This window comes from Martes martes (assembly GCF_963455335.1).
Source record: "Martes martes genome assembly, chromosome: 1".
Classification (NCBI taxonomy): Eukaryota; Metazoa; Chordata; class Mammalia; order Carnivora; family Mustelidae; genus Martes; species Martes martes.
Window position 1 is genome coordinate 26,407,436 of NC_137888.1, and position 26,059 is coordinate 26,433,494.

At 35.1% G+C, this 26,059-nt stretch overlaps 1 long non-coding RNA gene across 1 annotated transcript in view; it reads right to left on the bottom strand.

Annotated features, from left to right (window-relative positions):
* Nucleotides 1-7,666: 7,666 nt before the first annotated feature.
* LOC308356518 overlaps nt 7,667-26,059 on the bottom strand; it is a 109,139-nt gene continuing 90,746 nt past the window's right edge. Inside the window, exon 3 of the long non-coding RNA XR_013968110.1 lies at nt 7,667-8,015. This is a non-coding gene — a long non-coding RNA (uncharacterized lncRNA). The remainder of the gene's footprint in view (nt 8,016-26,059) is intronic.

The window sequence follows — 26,059 nt, forward strand, 5'->3', positions numbered from 1 at the left end:
AGTCAACTAAATTCAAGGAAATATTTAGACTGTCATGGATCATATGTGTCTATCTGACTAATAACATCAACATAGAAGTGTGTAAGAATCTATCTTTTTTATACACCTTAGAATTACTTAAAAGTATCATACTACCAATTATCCAGGTCAACTGTAAGAAAAGATGCTGTTAGGTTCATTAAAAGAGCAGATTTCTTGTAATTTGCTTTGATATGTGATGCCTTCATATCAAAGATGGAAAACTGATTGCCCTTGGGAGCCAAATTTAGGTTGACTGATGAAGTCATTTTAAAATATCTTGAAAGTGAGTACGCCTTCTTTGGTCTACCACAGTCCCTATTACTTCCTCTTGTCTTCCGTCTGGCTCACTATGCTGCTTAGACCCTGACACTATTTAAGTTCATGGCCCCTGGTAACAGTATTTTACATAATTATATCTTGCATATCTTATGGGGGATAAAGGCAGTTGACCTCTGAAGTTGGACTTACTTATGGTTACTATTTCATATTAACTTTTATTCTTCCAGGCTACATAATGCTAACAGGTTAACCAATTCACAGGTCTTTCCTTTGTACTTGAGAGACACCCCTAACAGCTAGGCTATAGTCCTCTCCCATTGAGAAAGGTTCTGAAGGAGGGGAAATGCCATAGTGAATCTAGACCATAGATAAATTTTTCTCTAGGCCTAGAAAAATAAGACTGCACTTCTACTTGAAAAGAAAAAATAAAATGAATACGGAGTTCATTTTAAATGATACTAATTATATATCTATCATATTTGAGTCTGCAGATAAGTTACTGTGTTTTTTGTACTCTTTCAAAAATAAAACCTTATTATCCTATTTCAATTTATTAAAATTTGTTTTATGATGCTACCTAAAAATCTATGGATAGCAAACATAATATATATCTTCTTGCATAGATCATTGATCTGGATAGAAATCTAGGCCATATCCATTACTGGTAGACTGGCTTTGACAAACATCTTTAAGCATTCTGGGCCTCATTTTGGTCATCTGGAAAATGGGCTATTGATTTCTAAGGTTCTTACCATGTATAAATCTAGATTTTATGTTTAATTTCAATCAAGTACTATGTAAGTTCCTACTAGGTAAAAGTACATATGAATTACACGACTTACAAAGTAACTTCACTATGTACTACTAAACATATAATAAGTAAAGGGATACATAAGGCTGAATATGACTGGGGTCAAGTAAGTATTCCAGCTGTTCAAAGGGCAGAGAAACAGAATTAGGATTTAAGAGGGATCAGATACAGGAGAGAAACGTGGGTAGTTTATTTAACTCACACATGCCATATAGAGCAGAGAGAAGTTAAAAATGAAGGTATACACAACACAATGACAATTTAAAAATCAAGAACTACCATCGAACTTGCCCAAAGTTAAAAGTGATATGCCTAATTTCTCTTAAATTCTAAATTTCTAAACTTTAAAAGCTTGAAGAAGTCCATCTAAATTAAGAATTGCCCCACTGTATCACATAATGTTTTTGCTTCATTTTTTTGTTCATTCACCAAAGATTTCATCCTATATGCAGGCCCTAGGGTAGGGAATTTGTGAATTTTGAAAAGACAGATACTTCTGTGCATAAGGGGCTTAAACTTGTAAATAATCCAGAGTAGCTAGTTTCATAAGTCACCCTCAGATGGTATATCACAGGCTCAGTTAGACCCCATAGACAGTGTTAAAAAACAAACAAACAAACCAACAAACAAAAACCTCGTTAGCCCATAATGATATATTCTGAATCTCAGATAACACAGGAATTTACTGCCAAAGCACAATTTTTTCTAAGGTGTGCATAGGTTCTCACCATTGCTTGTAAATGATCTGAAGTTCTACTCAAGTTAAGAAAAAGGCACATACACTGCAGGAGGTACAAAAGTAAGTCACTGACCCCTTGGGCACTTGGAGTTACTACTAATGGAAGTTAGAGAAAACTCTGCGGGAATGAAAGTTACAATGACTATGAGGATTCAAAATTGATAAGGTCCTTAGACAAAGAGTAAAGAGTATAGGCTTTGGGGATGAAGTGATATACATAAATCCCAAAGACCATGATATTAACAAGTAGCAGGTTTGTTTGGAAGGAGTAGTGGACGGTGGCAATAAGCAAGCAAGTAAGAGACAAATGCTCTTTTGGTGTGTCTGAACCTTCACCTAATGGTCTTTCATAGGCATTCCCTATAGGTCTTTTAGGGAGCTCCCATGAATACAGTCAAGATCAGTGACCTCCATAATTATCCCTATATTTTGTGGAAGAGAAGGTAGGCGTAGGTATGAAATAATGTTCAGGGTGGCAGAATACTGTATCACATCATTTGGGGAATCTTGGGGAATCACCTATGCTCGTGAGTCAGCATTTGATAACAGGGAATAAGAGAAACAAAATGATTATTTACAGAAAGTGACTCATTTATTCTAATAGCATAGTCCATGTATTGCTGGACTGTTTCCAAGAAGGCTCAGTCCAACTGCCAAATAACTTATCTGATTTCCTCATAGTTCATTGAACTAATATGAATAAGAACCAATATGAGAACATTAACATGAACCAGTATGATGAACTAAATTAGACTTCCCTAATATGATCCAATCAATTGCTTTGCAGTTGGTTTTCCTTTCCCTTTCTCTCTCCCTCCCTGCTTCTGTGCTTCTAACTCCTTCCTGCCTCATTCCACAAAGCATTTAAAGGAAATCAGCTACTATGAACATAAAGATATATATGCAAGTCTCAAAACATCAAGAGAAATATTGGTAAAGCATAATTCACTGATACTTGTTTCCTGAATTTTCATACTTCTTTTGTTACCAAATGTGGGAGCCTTGCTATAGAGTAAAAATTGACACTTAAATTCTTACAGGAATTATGCAATCTTCACAGTGGCTCCCTTACTGAATGCTAACTCTCTAAATGTACATTATTTCCCCAAGGTTTGTTTCTAGATATTGATACCAGCAGTGGTCCTGAATCTTGGTTTCTTTAAGATTATCCTATCAATTTGTGTATTTGTCACCTGCCATTTTTTTTCATAAAATATAGTAAGTTAAATAACTCCCATGCAGTATTCTCACCCTCCAGAGGAGTTTTTATTTTCTGCATTGATGCTAATTATATCCTTGCCTTTCAGAATTATTATGACTTTGCATGACTAACGCTTTTGATCATAGCTACATCTTTGTGATTTTTCAGCTATTTTTCTACAATACCAGCTCCCTTTAGATAGGGTAGATAAGAGACCATGATTTTATGTGTTTGTGATAGCATTTTCTTAAGCTTATCCTTAAACTGCACCCCACAGTTGATTTCTGTGATATACTTAACTCTATTGTACTACATGGAAACAGGTATTTTTTGAAAATAGTATCCTATTTGGCCCATCAGTGACACTGACTTGGTCTCCAAATCTGTACACAAGAGTATTAGAATACACACACACACACACACACACACACACACACACAGGAAAGGGACTGCAGGCTCTCAAAAGCTGAACAACTGAAAAAGATGTAATTACTTATCACTCAGTTGTTAGTTTCTTCCACATGTATGTAGAACTGTTGCCATTATAATTGTTTCTCTTTTCTTTTTTTTTAATAATTATTATTATTTTTTAAGATTTTATCCATTTATTTGATAGACAGAGATCACAAATAGGCAGAGAGGCAGGCAGAGAGAGAGGAGGAAGCCGGCTTCTTGCTGAGCAGAGAGCCCAATGCGGGGCTTGATCCCAGGACCCTGGGATCATGACCTGAGCCAAAGGCAGAGGCTTTAACCCACTGAGCCACCTAGGTGCCCCTGTTTCTCTTTTCTAAGAGTACTTTCCTTCTGAACTCTTCATTTTCTCTGTCTCTTACTCTCTTGTCTACGTCTCCTGCCTGATCTTCATTATCTCTTGATCAGTCCTTGAAAAGATCTTTCTTTCTTAGAGACTACTAGTCTTTAACCTCTGCTTATGAATCAAATAATTTTGCTTGAAATCATTGGTATTCAGCTTTCTAAGCCTCCCGTGTTCTTTCTATGGGTGATACAAAAGTTCCTTCTTCACCATTGCCGGTAAATTATAGATTCTGAGATATTCTGGGTGCCAGAGTGTTCTATAGGAAACTTATCACCACACTGGCAGGATCTTATGGTTCTTAACATATTTATATCTAAAAATCTTTTCTAATGTATTCAATGTTTCATACTCAATAGTTTAAAGTTCCAATGTCTATAACTAATTCTGTGATGGAAAGATGTTCTATATAAACTAGCCACTGAAACTGATGGCAAGTTAACATTCTACAAAGAGACGTTGTTTGCTTTGTATAGACAGAAAATTGTAGGGGCCTTCCCTTCAAACAAAAATGTGATCCAATCCTCAATTATACTTCATATATTTATTACTAATTTCTTGATATGTTTCTGGTTGAGTTGTTTCTAGTACACATGTGACTGTACAAAAATAAAGGGCAGAAGAAAAGGGAGGTACACAAAATACCAAAAGTTGATTTATAAAGGTGATGTTGAAAGAAAAACCATTCATCTGGAATTCAAAAGAAATACATATAATCTAAATTGAGGGTTATAAACTATAATGAACTTATTAATAAAAATGAGTTTGCCTTATTCTTTTTATTCTAGAGAAAAAGCAATCCTAAGTTTTAAACTGTTTGTCTAGGATGAATGGACACACTCAACACAGTAAAAACAAAACAAAACAGGTGATGCAGAGCAGTGTGGGAATTAAATTTAGGCAAATTTTAGGACCAACAAACAATACTCAAATTTTTGACTACTGTTGTAATTCATTCAAATAGTCAATAGAAACTCATCACAGGGTGAGATCTTATATTCCATTCATTCATCCAATAAATCTTATGTGTAAAGCACTTTAGGGGATACAATGAAAGATAAGGCATGGACTTTGCCCTCAAGGGGCTTACAGTCTAGTATATACCGGAAAAAAAATAAACAAGCACATAGATAACCATAACATAAGGGAGAAAGTGATGTGTCATAAGAAAGACTCAGATAATGTACTATGAAGTCATAGAAGACTTTTTTTTTAAATTCCATTGTCTAAGTAGCCAATAAAAATTTTAAAAAGACCAATGATCAGTTTGTAAAATTGAGAGCCAAATTTTGTGAATCTGTGACTGAAAAATTCAAATATCAATGTGGTTTAAGTCACTACTCACCCATTCTTAAAAATATTTTCTCATGGAGTAACAACCTATTAGAAGTACCAACTTGCCAGTATTTATAAGTACATGTAAATGGAATAATCTAGTATTTACGGATAAAAGGCTCATTTTAATGTAAGAAAGGCTCAAACTGATTATCCAAAATACTCATGACACATTACCTTCTTGCACAGAAATTGGCTCAATCAGATAAAAGTGGTGAAGTATTCCTCGATGGCTCAAGTGTGCTCCAAGGAAAGCTAGAAGGTTGTACAGTTAACTCCCAGGGTGTAACTCTAAACCATACAACCTACTACCTCAACCCGGATGCACACAGCTTCCAATGTTGCTTCAAACTCCTTATCATATCTTCAGTCAGCTCCTCCAAATATGGCGGCCATACACCTAAGGGCTTGGCAAGGATGTAGATATAATATTCTAACATTTCACCAATAGACTTAATATGTGTCTACTAGGATTATCCTAACCTCTTGGGTTTCCAGCACAGGTCATACAAAATGTCCTCTGACATCTCTCCTGACATATAGTTCTACTAGCAATTAATAATATTAAAAGCCAATAGCATTCAACTTCATTTAAGAGAAATCAGCTCAATAGTAATACATAAATCCATTTACAGCTTTTAATTTTCTTATTGAAGTTGATGAGGTGTACTAACCACTACAATGTGAACTTAAGTTTCTGAATCGGTTCTATTCAGCTCTTGTTTCAAACTTTGCTATAAAAAATTCAAGTTTCTTAAGTAATTTACTATACTTGGATTCCAACTTTGAAAGGCTATGCTATAAACCCTTCCTAGAGGTCAACAATTGGAGGTTGCCTCTAAAGACCAATGATGGTTAATGTACACTTGAGAAACAAAGGAAAATATAAATACTTAAAAAGAAATCGACTAAAGTTTAACAGGAGTTTGGCTGAGATATTATTTAACAGCATTTGGCTATAGCTTTTTGTTAGATTACCACACTGACACAGACCCATAGAAGCGAGCTTGCGCAGTCCATTTCACCACAAGATCGGATCTACGGGTTTATGCCAATGGGCAACATCTCACTTGGGCTCTCTATTAATGCAGGATTTGTTGTAAATATCTGACAAAATCAGATGAAAATATTAATATTGATCCTTCACCATAAATAATTTTAATGCTAAAATAATCTTAGTGTGCATATTCCCAGTTAAAGGCCTTCATGAATATTCTGCACTAAATACAGGTTTATATACATGAGAATTTAAAGAATCGTATACTGAAATATTTTTCACAGATTACTTTTGTTTTAATGGGGAATATTTTGGATTTGGACTATTCTAATTAATAATGAGTTTCAAAAGAAAAAAAGGATCTATACATGCATGTATGAATTATGTAATTGTGAAGCATGAATGTAGTATTACCAGCCTATAATTAAGACCAAATTAACTATTAAGCTAATTGTGTAAGAGTCAGACTGTGCTTGTTTTAACTCTTTTATAAAACCTCAGTTAGTGGTTTTAAGGAATGGGTAACATTGTAACTTTCTCATAAAACAAGTAAGATCTTGTTGACTAGGCAGAGAACACAGGAAGTCACTAAAAAGTCTTAAATATATACATATGTGTCTATAGTTGGAATAATACTGAAATTAACAATATTTGGATAAATATTATCAGAAAACTAAAATTAATGACATTAACAACATTATTAATATTAACAGTGTTACTACTACTACTATAATTTATACTTCAGATCTACTGTATGGAAGAAGATCTAGCTTGCCTCTTAAACACAATAAATTTATTTTTTAAAAAAGATATTCTTAAAACATAACACATAGCTACTCACAACTCTTACCTGGTCAACGGGTTGGGGCAAAAATAAATTGTTATTTAAAAAAAAATTAAACCACCACACAATAAGCAAACACACAAAGAATAAACATAAAGCCAGCCACATACACGTTTTTTTCAGATTTTTAAGCTCAACAGAAACAAAACTGTAAGTTGTACAATCATTAATCGTTTCACTCATATCCACTATATTTAGCATTTCTAAACTATATCTTCATTGTGAAAAATAATAATACTACATAAAAATTACTTTGTGTTTTTGCATGTTTTGAAATAAAATAAAATGTGTTTTATAGACATTATATAGATAATGTGGTCTATGTAAGTTTTTACCATTATTTATTTTCTAATTATTCCCATACTTGCTAAAAACTATAGTAAAAAATCAACAGTCATAATTGCATTCAATTATAGTAAAAATATCTTAACATGTATTCACAAACTCAGATGTGAAATAAAAAGCAACATTTGTTTTGGTTTTATCATAACTATAAGAATGTATATTTTGGTTTCATTTTCTTACTAGGTCATATTTTTTAAAAAGCACAACTTTATTGCCTCCCTCCAGATTTCACTACCTTTTATATGGTATGACAAGTGAAAAAATATATTTTTTTCTTTTTCTAAATTCCTTTCTAGTCAACCGTTACATGAATGGATATATAGATATATGAATGGATATACAGATACATAATTCCAAGGGACTCAGACTGCACATTGATCATAAACTCAGACAAAAATTTGTCACAAAGGTAGGTAATAGTACAAATTCTCAAGCCATCAATGAAAATCCCAACAGCTAGATCCATAAAGACTATGAAACGAATTCTTAGAACTAAACACAGTCAACACTGTTTTTTTTTTCTTTAAAAATATTAAACAGCAATTGCTCTTTTGTTTTTTGTTTTTACCTGAGATGATTTTCTCCTATGATCACCTTCTTCACTTCTCATATCCATTTTAAGTTTTTCCCTAAAACAACCACAAAAGGAGAAATATCAGACAATTGCTTGTCTAGGAGGATCATCTGGCTGGATGGTGGGAATGAAGGTAGATGATCGAGAAGAAAACACAATATCAAAATGGGCAAAACCTTTTAAAGTATTTTTTTAAAGGCTTGGAAGACTCCTAGAGCCCCACCCAAGGCTACTCATATGACATATAATGTGGTTTCATAGTTTGCTTTTACGCGTTCCTTTTGGTTGGTGTTGTTTTCACAGTCACAGTTTTGAAAGTGAAAGGAGGCATAGCTGTTAAAGAAGCGACTAGGTTTTGCACAATGAACTAGTGAAAGCTGAAAAGAGATTTGGATTTGGCATGGAGCTTAATAAGATAATTAAGAGTGAAGAGATTAATGACTCCTAAAAATAACATTTAAAATAATGTTTTTCAACTAAAGGATCTTGAAACATGAAAACAGGTTTATAAATGTTAATTAAGCCTGTGAAAGTTGACGTTCCATTAGCTGAGGTAGCATAAAGGAACAAGAGCTATTTCTTAAATAATTAGTGAACAATAACCGATAAACTTAATAAAACGTTTTATTTGAATGTTATCATATATAGGGCAATTGTAATTTCCCATAATTCTTCACAGAGCAACAAAAAAAGGAGGTAGAAATCATCAGTTCTATAATATTTTCTTTCTGTTTCCCCTACATACTTCCAATATGATAAAATATGATTTTAAAAGCACAACAGTTTGCTCAAAGTTTATTCTTTTCATGGAGAATAGTATATAGCATCAATTCTTAATATGCAAATTATAGTCTTCATTTATACATGCTGGATTTTTAAGAAGCACTTTCTCTTTTTAACAATTTTTAAATATGTTTAGAAAGAGTTTTAATCAAAATTAAAATAGGTGGAATACATCTGCTAATCCTTTCCCATTGAACCAGGCAAAACTGATTTTGTTATAAAATGCTTAATTTGCTTAGCAATTTACTCCTACAAATAGACAAAATAATTAAAATGCAATGCATTTATCTGCTGAGCCAATCATTGCTTTAAACTTAAAACAAGCTTGTATGTACTTTTTCCACTGAATTACTTAATGGATATTTCCAATGCTCTCTGCAACTGCCCTAAGACAAATGCTTCTTTTAAAATATATTTTAAAAGAGAGTATTATTGTGGAACAAGCTTCTTTTCTACTTAGCAACTGAGAACATGATCTTTTCATCCTTACTTCGGTTATACTGAAATCCTGGTAAATAATTCAAATACAACTTCCCCCAAACTAATTTTATTTCTCCCCAGTTTACTGTATCTCCTAATATGACCCTTTTTTAGAAGTTCAAAAAGTTTCTTCTTTCACATTTCAAATTATGAGTCACAGCAAATAAAAGATTTAGTTTCTTTAAACAACTAGGATTAAATGTTCACTTTTCTTAGATAGCAAAAACTAATACTGTACACGAAAAGCACAGATAACATATTAATGTCTCTCCAGAATTCGACGTATAACCAAAATAAAACATGTACCGTCTTTTCCATAGACATTTTTCTATTTTTACGTAAGTTTCTATTCTAGTCAGGATTAGAGCAAGAGAGCAAAAGGAAGAAGTTAATAAGAGTAAAGTGGGTGATGAGCTGAATAAGAGTACATTGAAAGTTCAAGGATCCCCTTTTATCTAAGAGTAGGCTTAAAAAGAAACAACAAAAAAAGTTATACCTGATATGAAAGGTGCGATTTCACCAAGTGCAATACATTGCTAATTATGCCATAGTTTTGAAATAATAAAAATAAGGAAGACTCATTTGGTTATGTTGCCTTACAAAGCTGCTTTACAAAGCCCGATGTCTCTGTAGGTATACAAGCCAATGTTTGCTTTTTTTTGGTTTGTTTTGGTTTGGATTTTTGTTTGTTTGTTTTTGTTTTTGTTTTTGAGCAGGAGCGTCTCATTTTTTTTCAGCACTCTTGCATGGAGTAGGACAAACTCAGATTTTTTTTTTCTCTTCGGGGCTCCTGTTATTTCTTGGAAAAAAGGATCAGGGTGCTTGTCTTCTTTTTCTTCCTTCTCGGTATTCCAGGCACAAAGCACTGCGCAGAAGCTGCACCAATCCTTGCTGTCCCTGGCAGCGGAATGGTAGAAGGTGGGAGAGACCAGGAATCCTTCCAGGCTGAGCTGACTTTAGAAATGAGGATTGCACACGTTTGTCTCCTGAACCAAAAGGGTGAGAAGGCAGGGTGCCAGTTTGCTACACGGCTGCAATGATCTCATGCTCAGTGCTGCGGCCGTCCTGTTTGCCCTGTTCAATGCCTGTTCATTATAAACCAAAAAAAAAAAAAAAAAAAGTACTTGGATTCTTCAGCAAGCAGAAAGGGTATTAACATTAAAAAAAAAAAATCAGCAGTAAGAAAAGCCAAAAAACAAAAAGCACATACAATTTTAGGATTCACTTGTTATGCCTCAATATTCTGTTTATATTTTTCTTTTTTTTTTTTTTTTCCTATTTAGAGATAAGCAGCAGAATTTATCAGGCGTGAAAGGGACAGCCTCCTGGTGGCCTGCCAAAAACCCAGAATAAAGGCGAAGTTGTGCTTCAAAGCTCAGTCGCTTGCTGAGTCTGGCTAAAGTCAAGTATTAAGATCCACCATTTTCTGAGCCATGCTAGAAAAGAAGAAAAAAGTCAGGACGGTTGCTGCTTTCCAAGTCTCCGTTGGCACCATCACAAAATCTCAGTCGTAAGGTCACATGATTCTCTGCCAAATGTAGAGTGCATTCCCATCAACCATTCTGCTGATACTGCGAAGGCAGCTATTGTCTCGTTTAGACCCAAAGTTCAGCCCACTCTTCATTGAATTAGCTGAAAAACGCATCACCTTTGGGGGCTGGGAGTCATGGAAACGTCTACCTGGCAAGCTGCCCACTTTTTCTGCCCATCAACCAGAGATGGAATTGTGCTGCCTAATGCAATGATGACTTGGAATGTGAAGACTCGTCCAAAGTGAATCTGATTCTTGCAACGCCTGTTTCAGTTTGCACAGAAAACTCTGGCTTCTTTTATTTAAGGTGTGGGGGGGGGATCTTTCCTACTAACTGTAGCAAATAGAGGTCTGAACATGCCTACTCTGCAACTTGATTTCACAACACACCCAAATGGTTCTCAAATGAAAAGACCGAAGCCCTGCAAGTTTTCTGAGTTAAACGCATCCCTTCCTCTGTCTCCTTTTTCCTAACTAGTAAATGCAACAAGCTCAGGACATTTGTTGTAGTCTCTCACATTAAGGTTTAAAATCTGTGAGATTCTTCTCGCTTTCTCTTACTTTCTGATTTTATCTGGCACTGATTTTGTACTCCCTGGCCACAAAATCCACTCGCAACAGTAGGGATGCATTATAGCCACCCCCTTCAAAGTGGTCCCCGGAGAGAGGCAGTCGTCTCCTCGACCACACAAAATCTTGCAACTGGGTTCTGTGGTAATCCTCATCAGTACCTAGCACGGCTGCTGTGTAAGTTTGCTGAGAGTGACTCATGTAAGAAGTGTTCTTTCTGTTCCTTCGCTAGCTACAGTTTGTCTGTTTGGCATGAGAGATGCCTTGGAATGATGTAGGGCATGTTATCAACACCTCTTAGGCAATAAAATGAAACGGTCCCCCCACCCCAGTGAATTTCCATTCCAGCAGGCGACGAAAGTGTCGGTGGACGAACATTTCCAGACTTTCTAACCAAAGTATAGTGAATTCGATCTTTCACCATTACTTTAAGCAGACTCTAAAGCCAAGTGGGAAAGCAAGTATTATGATTAGTATTTAAACCAAACATACTCAGGGGTACTAAGAAGAATCATGTTCTATTACCTGCATTTAAAAACGGTTCAAGGACGGGAGATCTTTATCTCAAGTATCGTTACTTGCAAAAAATTTAAAATTATGTTCAGGACTTTACAAAATGATGGACTAACATTACCCCTCCTCCATGTATGGATGCCCACACATTGCACATCACAAGACAAAGATTTTAAAAGATCATCAAACCATGATTAGCTTAAAAACTCATCATCCCCCACTCCCCAACACACACATATAAAGATTCCGGGATCTAGGAAACAGACTGTAAAAACAGTCTGTGGTCTTTTTTGTGTCATGTTCTTTGGGTCACTTCCTTTAGAAGTGACAGGAGCGAATGTGCACGGGAGCACACACATACACACACGGGAACCATTCTGGTGTCCTCCCCATTTGTAATTCAAAATTCAAACAACACTACACCATAAAGCAAAAACTGACACACATGCTGATATTAAAATTGCTTTATTCTAGATTGCGGAATTCTGGGCAAATTTTGCTAAAGCCCTAATAAGCACATGCTTAGGGTGCCCGGTGGGAATCAAGCACAGGCGGCACACACATGTGTCCATGCTTCAGCACAGCAAGAATAAAGGAGATAAGCTCTCATAGAATGAAAAATTTAAATTTTCAGTTCTCATTCCCTTATTCAGCAGATATTTATTAAGAACTCATATGTGGGTTGGCCTTGTGACAGGCACAGGGGAACAGCAATGAATCACGTGAACATGCCCCCATGCAGAAGTCCTTCAATGAGAATTTTCTAGTGAAAAAAGCTTACTTCTAAATGTAAGTGTTGCCATAAAACACTAAAGGAGCATTTATTGGTGATAAAGTAGTCAAGAAACAAACTAGTAGAAATTGGAAAGTAGAAATGAAATGAATATTGAAAAGTACATTGAAGATAGACATGGGTTCTTTGTCTCAAATTTTCTTCTTTTTTTTAACTTTTTTTTTTTTTTTTTTAGATTTTGTTTATTTATTTGACAGAGAGAGAGAGAGTTCACAAGTAGGCAGAAAGGCAGACCGAGAGAGAGGGGGAAACAGGCTCCCTGCTGAGCAGAGAGCCCAATGCGGGGCTCGATCCCAGGACCCTGAGACCATGACCTGAGCCGAAAGCAGAGGCTCTGACCCACTGAGCCACCCAGGCGCCCCTCATATTTTCTTCTTAATGGAAAATTTATTAGTTACTTTTTCTTAATTCTGTTTAAGTTTCCTATAGAAACCAGGGAAAAATTGTATGCTTTCCTGCCAATAAAGAATAAAGAAAAAAAAAAGAAAAGAAAAAAAGAAAGGAAATGGGAGGATTCACTTCCAGGAAAATGTAGTAGACAGTTTTTCCTAATCTTCCTGCTAGGTGCAACTAAAAACTCTGGACATCGTACATAAAACAAACATCAGGAGATTCTGAACAATGGAGAGAAGAGGACAGAACAGCCAGGGACCTCAGAACCCAAGGAGCAACACTGCAGTGAGTTCCCTGGATTTTATTTTTACATCATCTATCCAAAAACTTGGAGTGGAAGAAACCAGCAACCCAGAGACACCAATTGGTGCAGACCAGAGAAGCCTCAGGAAAAGCCTGTTCTTTGCAGCCAAAGGACCAGGAAAGGAGCATCCTAGAAAGACAGAAAGCACTGGGGCAATACTACTTTGCTCTAGTCAGATACCACACAAACAGCCACCCCCATACCTGCAAAGGCCCATTGAGAAGTCTCCTACAGACACTTGGTAGCCTAGAACAAAGCATCCCAGCTTCCTCTCCCCAACCCTAGAATGGTGTAAGGAAGTCTGAGTAGGAAATTGGGACTTTAGTCCCTGTCAAGGGATAATAAGTTCCCTACCCTAGCCCAATGTAATGGCAGTGGGGCCTACATAGGGATCCTGGACTTCAACCTGAACCCAACAATACTGAGGTGACTTTCTCCTTCCTTACCATGGCTGCATTAGACAGAGGAAGCCTAGTGGAGGTCCATGACATTAGAAACTGTCCAACCCTACAATTTCCCAACCTGTAAGGTGACAGCAGAGGCCATGATGGGGTCAGTAACAAACCACTGATATCTCTCCTAGCTAGGAAAGTATCAGTGGAGGCCTCCTGGGGAATAGAAACTCTCACCCCCACCCAACAGGAAAAGAGAGCCTTCCCACTCAGGTGTCAGTGCTATACCTGGCAATGACAAGGTGTGCCCCCTTTCTCTGCTGGAGTAGTGTCAGAGGAAGCTAGCTAAAATAGAAGGTTTAAATAATATCCAGAGTCTCATAATACACAAAATGTCCAGGTTTCAACTGAAAATCATTTGTCATAAAAAGAAGCAGAAACACCTCAAATTGAATATAAAGAGACATCAATACTTGTGAACACCAAGATAAGAAAAATATTAGAATTATCTCACAAAGATTTTAAAGCAGCTATCATGAAAATGCTTTGATGAGAAATTATGAACATTGTTGAAACAAACAAAAAACCTTACCAAAGAAATAAAAGCTCTCTAGAATAAGCAGATAGAATTTTTAGAACTGATAAGTATGATAACTATGATAAATAAAATAATGAAAGAGACAAAGGAAAGAGCCAGTTAACAAGGAGAGAGAACAATAAAAATGATCCAGTCTGAACCACACAGTATTTTTTTCATACTTAAAAAAAAAAAAAAAAGTAAGCAGAGACTCAGGCAACTGTGGAACTATAATAATAGATAAAATATTTGTGCCATTGGAGTCCCAGAAAGAGAAAGGAGAGAGGGCAAGTCATAAAACATGCTAAAAAAAATAATGGCCCCAAACTCCCCAAATTTAGTAAAAGGCATGCAGATTTAAGAGGCTGAGCAAACCACAAGCAAGGGGGAAAAAAGGCATTCATAACCAAAACATATCTTGGTCAAACTTCTGAAAACTAAAGACAAAGAAAAAATCTTGAAAGCAGCAAGAGAAAAATATAATCTTTTTTTAGAGGAAAACAATTTTCGTAAGTAAATTTCTCATCAGAAACAGGGAGGCCAGAAGTAAGGAGTACAACATTTTTAATGGGTGAGAGAAAAGAACTGTCAATCCAGAATCCTATGTCCATGGAAAATATCCTTTAGGAATGAAGTGGAAATCAAGACATTATCAGATGAAGGATGAGTATTAGAACTCTTCAATAGTAGACCCACCTTGAAAGAATAGTTAAGGAAGTTGTCTAAACAGAAAGGAGATGATAAAAGAAGAATCTTGGACCTTTAGAAAAGAATAAAGAATTAGGTAAAAAAATATGAGTAAAAATAATAGACTTTCCTTCTCTGAGGTTTTCTAAATTATGTTTGATGGCAGATACAAAAATTTAACAACGTCTGATGTGGTTCTAAGTGTATGTAGAGGAAACACTTAAGCCCATTATAAATGGGTATGGATAAAGGTAAAAAAGAGGAGGTAAAGTTTCTGTACTTCACTTGAACAAGTAAAATGAAGACACCAGCACACTGTGATGTTATGTATATAAAATCTAATACATAAAGCAACCTCTAAAAAACTACACAAAGAAATACACTTAAAAATACTAGGAAGACAAAATTCTAAAAATTCTAAAAAGTATTTAAATAACACACAGGAAGGCAGGTGATATGAAAAACAAAGAGGAAAAAAACATAAACTCAACTGGCAGGCTTAAGCCATAACATATCAATAATTAAATTGAGGGACACCTGGATGGCTCAGTTGGTTAAGCCTCTGACTCTTGATTCAGCTCAGGTCATGATCTCAGGGTCATGAGATTGGGCCCACATGGGGCTCTTAGCTGGGCGTGGAGCCAGTTTAAGTTTCTTTCTCTCTCTGCCCCCACCTCCACTCTCTCTCTCTCTCTCTCTCTTAAAAAAAAAATAATAATTGAATGTAAATTGTCTGGATACACAAATTAAATAACAGCGATATGCTTAGTGCATTTAAAAAAAAATGTGGCTTAATTATCTACTGTCCAAAAGGAATATAATTCAAATACAATGATATACACAGATTTAAAGTAAAAGCATGGAAACAACACATGTTTTTACATATATGTACACATACATACATATATGAATATGTTATATATACTTATATACATATATATGTATTACATGTAATTCATACACATTATATCTATGTCTTATGCAAACATTGATCAAATAAAACAGGAATAAAAACATTAGTATCAAATAAAAGAACATCAAAGCAAAAAATTTACCAGAGACAGAAATACACATCATTAAATGATAAGAAGGAATATCCAAGAAGGAAACATAACCAACGCTGAATGTGTATACACAAAAGAGCTACAAAACATGTGGAATAAAAACTGGTAAAATAGAAAAAAAAAATAGACAAATCCATGGTTATAGTTGTAAACTTCAACATACCTAGAACAACTGATAGAAAATTAGCAAGCATATAGAACTTAATATCATCAACAAACAGGATCTAATTGATATTTTTAGACCATACACCCCACAATAAAAGAACATACATTCTTTTCCAGTGCCCACAAATATATTCCAAGATAAGCCATATCCTGGTCCATAAAGCAATTAACAAATCTGAAATCCTAGAGTGTGTTTTCTGACCAAAATGGAATCAAACCAGAAACCAATAATAGAAATATAAAGGGAAAATCTCTAAACACTTGGAAGCTAATTAACACACTTCTAAATAGCCATAAATCAAAGAGGAAATCAAAGAAAAATGCACTGGAGAGAATTAAAATGAAAATAGAACATAGCAAAATTTGTGGGACACAGCTATAGCAGTACTCAGAGGGAAATTGATAGTACTAATTGAATACATCAGAAAACAGAAAAGTCTCAAAGCTATAATCCATACTCCAATCTCAAGAATCAAGAAAAAGAAGTGTAAAATCAACCTGAGGCAAAATAATAACAATAACAAAATAATAATAATAATAGCACAAATAAATGAAATTGAAAAACAGAAAAACAGTAGAGAAAATCAATGAAGCCATGAGTTTGTTCTTTGAAAAGAAAGTAAACTTCTTGCCAAGCTTCCAGCATGACTGACAAATAAAAAAGAAAAGACACAAATTGCCAATCAGGAATGAAACAGGCATATCACTACAGACATCTAAAGACAATAATGGAAAACTACAAGCCCTAAACACAGAACTTAGAGAACTTAGATGGAGTGGACCAATTCTTCAATAATACAAATTACCCCAACTCACCAAATATGAATTAGATTATTTGCATAACCATGTATCTATTAAGGAAATTGAATTTGTAATTTAAAAACTCTCTCAAAAAGAAAACTCCAAGCCTAGATGGTTTTGTTGGATAATTCTAACAAATATTTAAAGAAGACTCAGCACACACATATTCTACACAATTTATTATTTTTTTTTAGAAAATACTCGAGGGGACAATTTCCAATTTATTTATGAGATGAATATTATCCTGATACTGAACACAAACAGCAGAAAAAGAGAAACACATAGACCAATATCCCTCACAAACACTGACTTAAAATCTTTAATATTGTACCCCATAAATAGCATTCAGCAATATATAAAAAGAATTATATACCATGACCAGTTGAATGCTATTCCATGGATGCAAGTCTGGTTCAATATTCTGAAAATCAATCAATATAATCCACCATAAATAGGCTAAAGAAGAATTATCATATGATGATATTGATAGATGAAGAAAAATTCAGCACCCATTCATGATTGAATTCTCTGACAATTAGGAATAGAGGGAAACGTCTCAATTTGACAAAGATCTTCTATTTTGAAAAAATAAAATGCTATAGTGAGCATTCTACTTAATGGTAAAAAACTAATGCTGTCCCCATAAGATCAGCAATAAGTCAAGGACGTTCACTTTTACCATCTATTCAATTTAATGCTTTGAGTTTTAGTCTAGCTGGTGCAATAAGGTGAAAAGAAAAAGGAAATAAAACATAGAAACATAAATACAACATTAATTTAAAATAATTCAAAATTTAAACACTTAGGTATAGGTCTAAAAAATGTATAGAGCTTGTATGCTGAAAACTATAAAATGCTGATGAAAGAAACCTAAGAGATTTGGAAAGACATACCATGTTCATGGATTGCAAGTCTCAACATAGTAAAGATGTCAATTCTTCTCAAATGGATATAAAGGAAAATTTTTGGTAGAAATACATAAAATGATTCTAAACTTTATATTGAAATGCAAAGGAAGGAACTAGAATAGCTAAAACAATTTCAGAAAAAATATATTGGCAGGAATTGTCATATTTCAAGATGTATTATGTAATAGTACATTATTTAATATACTAATAATAGGTTTAATATTATATATCTATATAATAGTGTGTTATTAGTAATAAATATAACAATAGATCACCATTTGATTGTAATCAAGACTTAGGTATTTCAGTGAAATAAGCATGTCGATCAATGAAACAGAACAGGGAAGCTAGAAATAGACCCAAACAAATATGACCACCTGATTTTTGACAAAGATGCAAAACCAATTCAATGGAGGAAAGGTAGTCTTTTCAATAAATGGTACTGGAGTGATTGATCATCCACAGGCACAAAAAGAAATTTGACTTATATCTATACAAAATTTATACATCCTAAACAAAAATGGACTCAGAGTGGATTACAGACTTACATGTAAACATAAAAGTATAAAACTTTGAGGTAATAACCTCAAAGAGAATCTTTGGGATCTAGGGCTAGGTCAAATGTTCGTACAATTGACACAAAAATCACAACCCATAAAAACTAATAAATTGTCTTCGTCAAAATTAAAAACTTTTGCTCCATAAAAAAGTCCATTAAAAGGGTGAAAAGACAAGTTGCAGATTGGAAGAAAATATTTTCAAACCACATACCTGACAAAGGACAAATATCTAAACAATATAAAGAACTCTCACAACTCAACAATAAAAAAAAATCAAATAATCCAAATGGAAAATGGGCAAGCAATAAGAAGAGATATTTCATCCAAGAGGATATACAGATGGCAAGTAAACACATTAAAAGATGTTGGACATCATTAGCCATTAGAAAAATGTAGATTAAAACCATGTGATAGCACTACACCCCTATTAGAAGAGCTAAAATGAAACAAAGCAAAATAGTGACAACCCCAAACATTGGTGAGGGTATTGGATCACTCATGTTATTGATGATGAGAATGTAATATGGTACAGCAACTCTGGAAAACAATCTGTCATTCTCTTTTAAAAACTAAGCATACGCTGGGATGCCTGGGTGGTTCAGTTGGTTAAGTGTCTGACTCCTGATTTTGGGTCAGGTCATGGTCTCAGGGTGGTTAGACTGAGCCCCTTGTCAGGCTCCATACTGGATGTGGAGCCCACTTAAGATTCTTGCCCTCTCTCACCTTCTCCTCCTCCCCCTACTCTCTCCCCCAAACCTCCTCCCACCCCCCAGAAAAAAAAAAAAAAAAAAAAAAAAAACAACTAAACATGTGCTTACCATACGACCCAGCAATTTGGCTCTTGGGCATGTATCCCAAAGAAATGAAAATTTATATTCATGTAAAAACCTGTACATGAATATTTACAGCAACTCTTTTCTTAATAGCTCTAAACTGGAAACAGCCCAGATGTCCTTCAACTGATGAGTAGTCACAAACAAACTATGGTACATCCATAGGATGTGATACTACTCAGCAAAAAAGAAGAACCAAGTGTTGATACGCTCAGCAACCTGGATGATTTCAAGAGAATTATGCTGAGTGACCCCAGATTATGCTGTAACCCCAAAGGTTACATTCTATATAATTAATTTCCAAATTCTTGAAATAATAAAATTATAGAAATGAAAAACAGGTTAGTGTTTAAGGTTGTTAGGGCAGGGGTGGGAGAAGGACAGAAGGGGCGTGACATTAGAAGGGCAGCATGAGGAATCCTCATGGTGATGGAAATATCTTGGATGTTGAGTGTATTCATGTCAGTATCTAAGTTGTGATACTCTACTATAGTTTTCAAGATATTACCACTGGAGAAGACCCAGTAAATAATACATGGTATCTCTCTGTTTAATGTCTCACAACATAAGATGTGAGTTATCTCAAAATAACAAAATAGGGGCGCCTGGGTGGCTCAGTGGGTTAAAGCCTCTGCCTTCGGCTCAGGTCATGATCCCAGGGTCCTGGGATCGAGCCCCGCATCAGGCTCTCCGCTCCATGGAGAACCTGCTTTCTCCTCTCTCTCTGCCTGCCTCTCTGCCTACTTGTGATCTCTGTCTGTCAAATAAATAAATAAATAATCTTAAAAAAAATGCTTAAAAAAAAGACAACCAAAATAAACAGTTTAACTTTTTTTTTCTTTAAAAAGAACAAATACACCAAGGCATCTACTTTTACTGACTGTGAACACTGTTCTTGTGTGATTGTCAAGAAAACACTCCTGGAAAAATCTGAATGTACCAGCTGATTATTGGTTTATTTAAACTAGAAATCCCAGAGTGTCAGTCAATGCACACTGATTTGATCAGCTAGGAAAGATTAGCTTGGGGAAACGTTCTAAATCAGGGGTCAGCAGGCTTTTCTGTAGAGGGCTAGATAAGAAATGTTTTAGGTGCTGTATGTCATAAGCTCTTTATTGCAACTGCTTGACTCTGCTATTAGAGCATGAAAAGAGTCACCAACAATGCATGAAATGAAGGAATATGGTAGCGTTCCAGTATACTTTATTTCTGGACAACAAAATTGTAATTCATCAATTTTTACATACAAGTAAGTTTGCTTGCTTTTCCAAACATATATAAATACATAAAAATCATTCTTAGCAAGTAGACTACAAAAACAGGTCCTGGATTTATCCCAGGGGTTACAGTTTGCTGACCTCCCAGCCAAATTACTTTTTTGGACTCATCTATTGTCTCATTTTTCTTTACTTGAATGTCTTCTACATTTCAGAAGCTGCTAACTGCTCCCATTTAGGAATTCCCCCATCAAGTTCTTTCCATCTATGTTTTCCTTGCTCACCATATCAAGGGATATAAACACAAGTTTTATTGTTAAAATGTGGAGCATGGGACAAAGTAGGAAATTGAATAAACATCACCTTTTGTTTAAATTTCTTCATAATTTTAGTGAGAAATAATGCTGCCTTTTACTGTGCCTCTTTAGTGATACATGCTCTGAGAAACTTTAAAAGAGGAAATTGCATGAGCAAACTACTTGAAAGATTGGAACTTATTTGAACCAGAAGTTGGAAAGTTGGAAAAAAAAAAAAAAGGACAGAAACAGGGTGGGTGCTGTAGCATGGATAGCAAGTTGTTCAGAGAAAATCCTAAGAGTTCTCATCACAAGCACAAACCCCCACCCCCTTCTCTTTCTTTTCTTTTTATTGCACCTCTATGAGAAGATAAATATTAGCGGAACCAATTGTGGTAACCATTTTATAATATATGTAAATCAAACTATCATGCTAGATGCCTTTGACTTAAAGAGCTGAGGTATGCCAATTGTTCCTCAATAAGAGCGGGAGGAAAAGAAACTGGTATGCTGTAGTTGCAGGTGTCACTTGCACAGTTGTGGTTGGGTAGTGGGGTGGTAAGGAGAGATGGCATTAAAAAGCAGAAAAGGAAAGGAGCTCATGACAATAAAAAAACAGACTGAAATTGTTAAATTATTTAAACAAGGAAGCCATTAAACTGAGGTGGCTTAATGTCTTAGTAGCCTTCATAAGCAATTTCAAACCTAAGCATGTAATGCTTCAAGTTACCCAAGAATGACCAATCACAAGCCAACAACTAGGCTTTTCCAAATACAGCAACTACTTAAGCAATAGCCAATCAAATAATTTCTTGCTTTATTTCCGTGTCTTCTCTATAAAAGTCTTTCCTCTAGTTCCTATTGGTGAAGCGCTTTTTAGAGTTTCAAACCACTTTTGGTTTGGTCCTTCCTGATTTGAAACAATTTTTGCCCAAGTAAATGATTAAAATTTTTTCATATGCCTCAGTTTATGTTTTTACAAAATAAAGCTTAAGCCTGAGGAAAATAAAACCACATCAAGCACAAAGTGAAATTTAAAAGCAAAGCCTAGGTGGGAGTAAGGATAATATACAATAACTTGTATATTCTTGTAATCAAAATACTTCATTGAGGCTGTGTGGGTGAAGGGGTAGGCTTCTAATAGAATTATTATTTTCATAAAAAATAAGATTTTTTTCCACAAATTATTCTTAGAAACACTATGGAATGTAGTCATTAAATCATATAAATGAATAACATTTTGGAGTCCTTAGATAATATTGCCTAGAATAAAGAACAAAGCCTTTTTTGGAATTAAATAACTTCAAATAATTACTAAAGCAATTTAAATTGATTATTATTTTTACCCTCACAGTAACTAAAAACCAAGGCACATTAAGAACTCAGGACCATTCATTATCTTTTTTTATCAAATGGGAGCTGATGAAAACATTTCAATTGGAATGAGAGGTTTTAAATAAATATAATTCCTTAAAGTACTGACCATAAAGTAAGATGAGGTTTTACCATACTGATATATAGAGTTAATATGTATACTTAAAAATCATGTTAAAACCCTTTAATGGGAGTGCCTGGGTGGCTCAGTGGGTTAAAGCCTCTGCCTTCGGCTCGGGTCATGGTCTCGGGGTCCTGGGATCGAGCCCCGCATCGGGCTCTCTTCTCAGCAGGAAGCCTGCTTCTCCCCTCTCTCTCTCTTTCTCTGCTCTCCTCTCTGCCTACTTGTGATCTCTGTCTGTCAAATAAATAAATAAAATCTTAAAAAAAAAAACCCTTTAATAGATAGATATGAATAGAGAAGTATTAGTATTTACTGAGCAGTCTCAAATTATAAGTCTGGTGCTAAGCAATTTATGTGGTTCAGTTGATAACTCTAAGATTAGCTTCTCTAATCCAACATTTATGAGCATGAAGAAGATAATACATGTCTAGTTATCTTTGCTGGTACAATGCTACCCATCACGCGTTGGGGAGAAGAATGCAGTTTTTAAGTGTGTAGCAACACTGGTATTTTAAGTGGCTTAGGGTTTTAACCATTACTTTTGGAGTAACTATGGAATTATATATTTCAATTTTTATTTTTCCAAAATAGAGAATTTGAGTAACATGCAATTTTCCTATTGCATACTACCTAAGTAATTTTAAATGTCTTTTTTGCTGCTTTTGGATATCTGGGCCTCTTCGGACCTAGAAATTTGGCCCACGAGTAATTAACAGATTCTTTTAGGCTTTGGCTAATTTATAATTTAGGGTGCCAAGATTGTCTCCCAAAGGGAGGGCCCAAGATAAATTAATACAAGATTTAAAAAAAAAATCAAATTCAAAAAGTACGTTATAAATGCTCTACTTTCTTGGATCTTTAATAGGTTCTAGTAATATATTAAGAGATTGAAAAGGTGAATAACACAAGTTTAAATTAGTAAATTTGGGAAGTTAAAATGTTACAGACTGGGGTGCCTGGGTGGCTCAGTTCGTTAAACATCTGCCTTCAGCTCAGGTCATGATCCCAGGGTCCTGAGATCCAGTCCAGCATTGGGCTCTCTGCTCCACAGGTAGTCTGCTTCTATCCCATGTTTATGCTCTCTCTCTCTCTCTCTTACATGCTCTCTCAAATAAATAAATACAACCTTAAAAAAAAAGTTACAGCCTGGTAAAACTGTTGGTTATGTTATTAATCTTTGTTTAAGAAGAGCATTTATCTTAGGGGTGCCTGAGTCACTCAGTTAAACTTCTGACTCTTGATTTCGGTTCAGGTCATGATCTTGTGGTCCTGAGATGCAGTCCTGCATCAGGCTCTACACTCATCTCGAGTCTGCTTAGGATTCTCTCTCTCCCTCTCCCTTTCTCTCTCACTCTCCCACTAGAGCTTGCTCTCTCTCTCTCTCACCCCCCCACCAAAATATATATATATATATATATTTTTTTTTTTTTTTAAAGAAGAAGAGCATTTATCTTAAGTATGTATGATACTTTACTTCTGGACTTACATATAAGTGCGGCTCACATACGAAGCAGTCTTGTAAGTCTAGCATCTTTCTTGAACACTTAATAGCTATGCCTTATATATCAACTAATTTTAGCTTTCATGGGAAGGAAGAGCTATAAGAACTTCTGCTTAGCAAAATGTGAGCTTTTATTAGAGCTAAGCAACAAAGTCATAAAGCCAAGGCATTCGTTTCTACTTAATGGGGGGCACATGAGGGTTTCCTTGACTTCATATTAAATATTCATATAACTTCACCAACTGCATCACCAGAAGTAAGGGGTAAAGCTTTTGGAAACAAGCAGAGTGTAAGCCAATGGTGTCCAGTTAAGACCAAGTCCCAGATCTAAGGCGATACTGACAGTATAGTAGGGAAGGGCATGACTTCATTATTCCCTTTTGGCCACTGGATTATTTGACAGGACTGCCTCTCTGCAGTCAGGTGAGTATGCCCAGCATAATGTAAGGATGCTTGGTGAATCAAAAACAGAGTAATTATTAATTAATGCCATCCCAGGAGGGTAGAGGTACTTCATTCTACAATATACAAAAGTGTCTCCACCTCAGTTTTCTGTTCACCACATCTCTCCAGACCGTTTTCCAGTGTCTGTTCTCAATTACAGATAGCAAATTCTACTTTAGAAGTTACATATAACCTGATTTTACCCTCACACATGTACTGCCTATTACTGATACTTTAAAATAATTTTGATTTCAGATAAAATTGCCCTCCACCTTCCCACTAACTTGTAGTTGTGCTGGTGTAGTACCATTCTTCAGGTCTGGATATCTTCTGTATGTGTGATGACAGATTCTCCTTAAAAGGGGTGTGGCTGAACCAAGAGTGGGCAGAATTAGCAAAACATGGATTATTCATATGCTGCCATCTGTAGTCAATTGTGTCAAATTTACTCCAGATCCATAATGGGAATTCTCCAGATTATTCCCATATTGGTGGTCTGACTACAATCAGTCTTTACATCTCTCCAGGAGAACCAAATGAAAATTCCATGGGATGCTTACATTTGGAACCATGTCAGGGGCTCCAGAAGGAACTTACTGTTCATATTTTGCAAGCAATCTTTTTTCTATTATGATGTTAATATGAGTGACAACATTGGGTTTTTTTGTTTTGTTTATCAACAACCTTCATTTTGTGAGTAAAGCAAAGATAATTTTATTCATATTACCTTCATGAATAAAGAGCTTTTTTATTTCCCAAAACCCTATGTGTAACTAAAAAAAATAGAGTGGAAGTGATTTGTACATGAATTGAACACACTTTAATCAGTTCTTTTTTCTATTGTTCCCCACTTCTTTGGCTATAAGAAAGTTCTTAGAGAACTATGGATTTTATATGACATTATCAGAGAAGGGAATATTCCACATATTATTTTCACAATTGAAACTTTATTCCATTAACAAAACACAAATATATATATATAGATATATCTCTCTCTATATATCTATATATATATATATATATATCATTGCATATTTTGACTTACTAAACAGAACATATTGTTACAAGTTTTGTTTTATAGGTAGATTTAGTTTTCTAGGTGTCATTAATATGAATTGGTTATTGAACTTCAGTTAAACATAGTGTCCCAGTTCTATACTGGAGCAAAGATTGTTTTTCACAAAGAAGAGGGTGCCTCAAGAGAATGGAAAGACAAGCCACTTACTGGGAGAAAATATTTGCAAAAGACCTATCTGACAGGTATGTATGTGTGTGTGTGTGTGTGTGTGTGTGTTATCCAATATATATAAAGAACTTTAAAATTCAACAACAAGAAAACAGCCAACCTAATTAAACAATGGGCAAAAGACCTTAACAGAAGCCTTATCAAAGAAGATGTAGAGATGGTGTATATAAGCATATAAAAAGATGTTCTGCATCATAAGTTGTCAGAGAAAAGCAAATTAAAACAACACTGAGGCACAACTTACACACTAATTAGAGGGCCAAAATTTGAAACACTGACACCACCAAGTGCTGTCAAGGATGTGGAGCAACAGGAAAGCTCATTCACTGCTGGGGGGAACGCAAAATGGTAGAGCCACTTTGGAAGACATTTTCTTACAACTAAACATGCTCTTGTGCTCGTTGGTATTCACTCAAAGGAGTTAAAAACATACGTCCACACAAAAACCTACACACATATGTTTACAGCAGCAGGTTAGAAGGAAGGACGTGATGATGAGCACACAGCACGGCGAAGCTACTCTGTATAATATAATGGTGATAG